Genomic DNA, 5,244 nt, shown 5'->3' with positions numbered 1-5,244 from the left:
AGCAGCGGCATTTCAAGTGCTCTCTACTTGAAATACTTGAAATGCCATTGGAACTACTGAACACATCCCCTGGTTTGCTTTCTGATGCTTTAATAAAATACTGACCAACTCGGCTGGCGGGGGGGAGACACACACATTTACTATCACACTTCTAGGTAACAGCTCATCACTGGGAAAGGTAGGGACAGGAACTCAAAGCAGGAACCTGGAGACAGGAACTGAAGTGGAGGCCATGAAGGGGTGCTGCTTCTAGGCTGACAAAGAAACTAACCAACACCACGCACCTCCATTGGCACAGGTTTACTACTACTACTCGGTCAGTGCTGCTCCACAATCACACTCAAGACTCTCTTGAAGCATGAGGAAGAAGGAAAAAATGCCAACCCAGACATTTTCTTTAAAAACAAAAAACAAAAAAAACAAAAAAAACAAAACTATTCTCACCTGGAGACTTCTGCTTCCCTCTCGTCCATTGGCAATGTATCACATGACCATTCTTACCTTACGAAGGGAGCTGGGCAACTGATTGCCGACCTGAACCAAAATGGGATGTGTGGGTAAGACAGAAGGCATGATATCTGCTGATCAGCTAGGTCACTAATGGTCTCCTCGGGTTTAAAATCACATATGATCTCTGGTTTAACTTACGGTCGGGTTTACCCAAACAGAGTGGAAGACCCAGATACTGAGCACCTGTCAAGGCCACATGCAGAACCAGGGCACACCAAGGCAGTGCATGAATAACTCAGGCCATGGTCGTTCTGCTCTGGAGTGATCTGGCAACAAAGCAGGGAAATAATTAGAGAGAGAAGGTATGAGTATCCAGGCTTGTCTGTAAAGAGCCTCGTTCTGGAGGTCCCGGGGCCCTCCCCAGCTAGGCAATCGACTGCCGTGAGCAAAGGGAGGGGCCACACATGGGGAAAGGCAGCCTGTGGTCTGCCCACTGAGCCACCCATGTGGGCTGGGCAGCCAGTGGAAGCTTAATCAACAGCCAAGGGGCAAGCATTCGTCTCTCTATGTGGCCAGGGTTAGCGTGATGAAGCGCCTTCTTAAAGAGATGAACGTTTTGACTGGGCCAGAGCTGTATGTGGCCTTGAAGATTTGCCTAATGAAGCAAAGAGATTTCTCAATGCTTTCGGGGCTCCAGCTGCTGAAGCCCAAACCCTGACAGCAATGAATTAGAGTTTGAGCAGGAGGTAACAAACATCTGGCAGCCCGAAGATGCACAATGAGAGCGTCTCACGAGAATGGGATCAAGGCGGGGGGGTGTAGCTGAGAAATTGCAAATAAACTTTGCTCTGACATTTTGTCTCTGGGAAGTTCTACAGGGGAAAACACAGTAATTGTACATAAGAATATAAAGAAGGAACCTAGCCCACAGCCACTCCCTTATGGCCACGGCTTCTTTGCCTGACTCCAGTTTTAACACAATGCTTGTTTTGACTCCTGAATGGATAAAAGGATAACTGAGTTCCTTATTCATTAGGAGATGAAGAGAAGGATCTGGTCCCCTGAAGTCATTTTCCATGAAGTAAATTAATAATGGCATGTAGCCACTCATTGCTTACAGATGCCCCCGTGTCTCCAAAAAGTCGCCCAAGGGTGGAACATCAAACTGATGCCCTGTGTCCGCGCTCACGCTGGTGGCTGTCTCTAAGTGAGAAGATGGCAGAGAGATGTCAAAAATCGCTTGGAAGATAAAAATCTGTCACTTTCTTGGGAAACACTGGGCTCCGTGTGGGTGCAGGGTAGAGGGAGGAGGGCTCTTGTCGGATGTGTGCCGCAAACCTCTGACACTTGGTGAAAAGAAGTGCCCACCTCTGAGGCTTACACCACGCGTTAGACAGCTGAAGAGGGCAAAGCATAGTTCAGTTCTCCATGTCATCAGTTAGTAGAGCTGCCATAGAGCATCACACATACTGACTGGGTGCCTTAGACAGTGGAACGGACTATCCCACAGTTCTGGAGGCTGGAGGGCCGCATCGTGGGCCTGATGTGGACACAGCTGGTTGAGTCTGGTGGCTGGGAAGGACCATTGTATTTCCTGGATTCTGGCACTTTTATAGGCTGGTCATCCACTGCATTTCTTTGGCTACCTGATTTCAATCTTCCCATGGCATTCTCTCAGTTTCTCTAGGTGCCCGAATGTTCCATTTTCATAAAGACAACCAGGCATTTGATTAACACCAATCCTGATGGCTCCAGCTATACTTTTGCATCTATAAAGACTCCATTTCTAAGCATGGCCACCTTCACAGGTACAAGGGTTTAGGATCTCAATGTCTTTGGAAGTTGCAAGGAAACCCATCACACCAGATATGCTAGGAATCAGTTTAGTTTCTTTTAAAATTAGTGGCACATAAAGACCAACTGCTACCTTTTTTTTTGGATGTTTGAAAGCTACGTTTGTTGCTTTTTCATAAACTTGAAGCAAGCTCTTCCCATCTGACCCACAGCATTCCCTCCCTCTACACCTTTACCACCACACAGCCAAGGCCTTGGGTTTAGACTCTGTTCCTGAAAATGTAGGGATTCAAAACTCTAAGATCTTCTCAGAACTCAGAGATCAGAAAGTTGAGCTACCGGGATCACTTGGAGGCTTCGGTCAAAAGCAGGTTACGCTTGTGACATAGACAGATGGAAAGAACGCAGTTGCCAGGTCTGTTATGACCCCAGTTCTCTTCTGTCTGAAATGAGTCCAGTGACTGAGCAGACTCCTTCTCAGAACTGAGGACTGGCTTGCCATGGCCAGGCCCAGCAGGTCTTGTGTCCTTCCAACTCCCTCTACAAGCACAGAAGCAGCTACCATCGTCCCTCGACCTGTCTCCCCGCTCAGTAACCCCCAGAAGAGTGAGCAGCCCCAGCCCGCAGCCTCAGGAAATAATTCTGAAAAAGAACAGACATCCATACAGAAAACTGAAGACTCGGGGGAAAAAAGGCAGTGGACTTTGGAAGATTTTGACATTGGTCGCTCACTAAGAAAAGGGAAGTTTGGAATTGTCTGTTTGGCAAGGAAGAAGCAAAGCGAGTTCATCCTGGCTCTGGAGGTGCTGTTTAAAACGCAGATGGAGAAGGCAGGTGTGGAGCACCAGCTATGAAGAGAAGCGGAGATCCCACCCCACCTGCAGCACCCAGACATCCTCAGGCTGTATGGTACTTCTGTGACACCACTGAAAGAGTTAAAAATGCAGCCAAGAAGTCGGAAGTTTAGAAATGCTAAAATGCTATCTCACCCCGAAGAAGCCCTAAATACCTCAAATTCCCGACCCTGCTCTCTGCCACTAAATAGGTAAAAGGTCACATTTCTTGAGCCTGCTCTTGCAGGAACTTGGTGAAAGGGCATAAGATAGGCCCTTAAGTACGTGATCCTGACCTAGTAAGGTAAGAGGAAGCTTCTCCCAGGAACTAGCTGACTATAAAGTTATATTATAATCTTGAAAACAATCTTGAGAAACAAGAAGCTTCTCCTTGTGATTTTTCACTGGTATTCTCAACATTTTCCAATGGCGCCATCCCTACCCCCTTGGGTTGTAGTTTCTTCCTTTAAATACCCCTTCTCCCAGCTACTTGGGGTCGAACTCCTCTACCCTTGTGTGCACTTGACCCCAGTGTTCTGGTTCCTATCAATAAACCTTGTGTGATTACAGCAAGGATGGTCTCTTGTGAGTTCTTGGAGGGTCGCATCATCCCAAGACTTGAGTGAGGCTCTCCCCGATCTGGGGGTCTTTCACCATCAGAGTTTATCTCACTCTAGAATATGAGCCCCTCAGAACAGTCTATAGAGAGCTTTGAAAACTCTCCAAGTTTGATGAGCAGAGAACAGCTACTTACATCACTGAACTGCCAAATGCTCTGTTTTACTGTTCTTCAAAGAGAGTCATCCACTGAGACATTAGGCCAGAGAACCTGCTTCTTCGGTTGAATGGAGAGCTGAAGATCACAGACTTCCAATGGTCTGTTCATGCTCCACCTTCCAGAAGAACCACTCGGTGGCACCCTGAACTACCAGCCCCCGGAGATGATAGAAGGCCAGATGCATGATGAGAAGGTGGACCACTGGAGCCTTGCTGTTCTGCTACGAGTTCCTAGTACAGATGCCTCCCTTCTAGGCACACACCAGGAGACCTACAGATATTCACATTCCTTGTTTATGACAGAGGGAGCCAGGGACCTCATTTCAAGACTGTGAAAGTATAGCTTGAGCCAAAGGAGGAAGTCCTTGAACACCCTTGGATCCTCAAAATCTCCAACTGGCCACAGTAACAGAGAAACAATTAGCAAATCATCTTAGGGAATCTGAAGCCATGAACACTGCGCAGCTGTGAGAAATGCCCCATTGAAGCCGCCTGAACCATCATCACTCTCCTCAGGGTACCTTTCTGAGCAATTAGTCCTTGGCCTTCCATCCAGGAAACCCTGCCTGTTGCCCAGCCCCCAAGAACCATGCTGCTTTTCCTGGTTTAGTAATCTGTAGGGAAGATTTCACTGCAGCTGTGCCACCTCCTCCCCGGCCTAGGCCCCAAGGTGTCCTTGTAGGGGGTCTCAGGTGGGAAAGTTACCAGTGATCACCTGCATCGTAGTCTCCAAGTGCCTGAGTACCTGTGTACCTTATTGGGTTGCAAGGCCTGGGAAAGCTGCTGGAACGGATATGCAATCTTTTAAGTGTTAATAAAGATTTGTATAGACTTTGTTTTCTTAAGTGACATCCATTCAGGGCCCTCCTGTTTTCAGCCTTCAGAAGTCCATGTGGATCATCAAGCACTGTAATGGAGCCTGTTCTTGACATCTGACTTGGGACCTGACTCAAGTGCTTCTGGATGTTTCTTATGTTGGAGTTCTGCAATGTATGCAAACTTGTTACATATAGAACTATATGTATAACAAAAACAATTGGAAAAGTCTGAGTCCTCAACCTAGTACAACTACTCTTCCTCCAGAAACCTCCCTGGGCCAAGTGCTGGCCTGGGAGCACAGAGTCAAGCGTCAGGATCTCGCCATCAACACACCACCACAGGGCAAGGCCCAAACAAACAATTGTTCCAGACCCAGCTGCCCGGGAGAGCAAGATGGAGTGTTTCACAACTTCAGAACTTTTGAGTAGAGTATTATTTTTTTTAAGTGAATTTTCTTTGAGGACCCCGAAATACCCCAACTGCATGCCAGCATTTCCTGTCTTGTGATTCAGGTCTGCTCGTGGAGTTCTTCGGCTTAGAACCTGCCTATCTCTGCCCAGTCCTCTCCATG

The 5,244-nt window shown here is 47.6% G+C and overlaps 1 pseudogene; it reads left to right on the top strand.

The window, feature by feature from the left end:
- The first annotated feature begins 2,744 nt into the window (after window positions 1-2,744).
- On the top strand, window positions 2,745-4,189 carry Aurka-ps3 (aurora kinase A, pseudogene 3; annotated as a pseudogene).
- Window positions 4,190-5,244: the final 1,055 nt, after the last annotated feature.

The sequence above is a fragment of the Rattus norvegicus genome, chromosome 4, assembly GCF_036323735.1.
Source record: "Rattus norvegicus strain BN/NHsdMcwi chromosome 4, GRCr8, whole genome shotgun sequence".
Classification (NCBI taxonomy): Eukaryota; Metazoa; Chordata; class Mammalia; order Rodentia; family Muridae; genus Rattus; species Rattus norvegicus.
The sequence above is the reverse complement of the archived record's forward strand: the minus strand, read 5'-3'. Positions and strand labels throughout refer to the sequence as shown.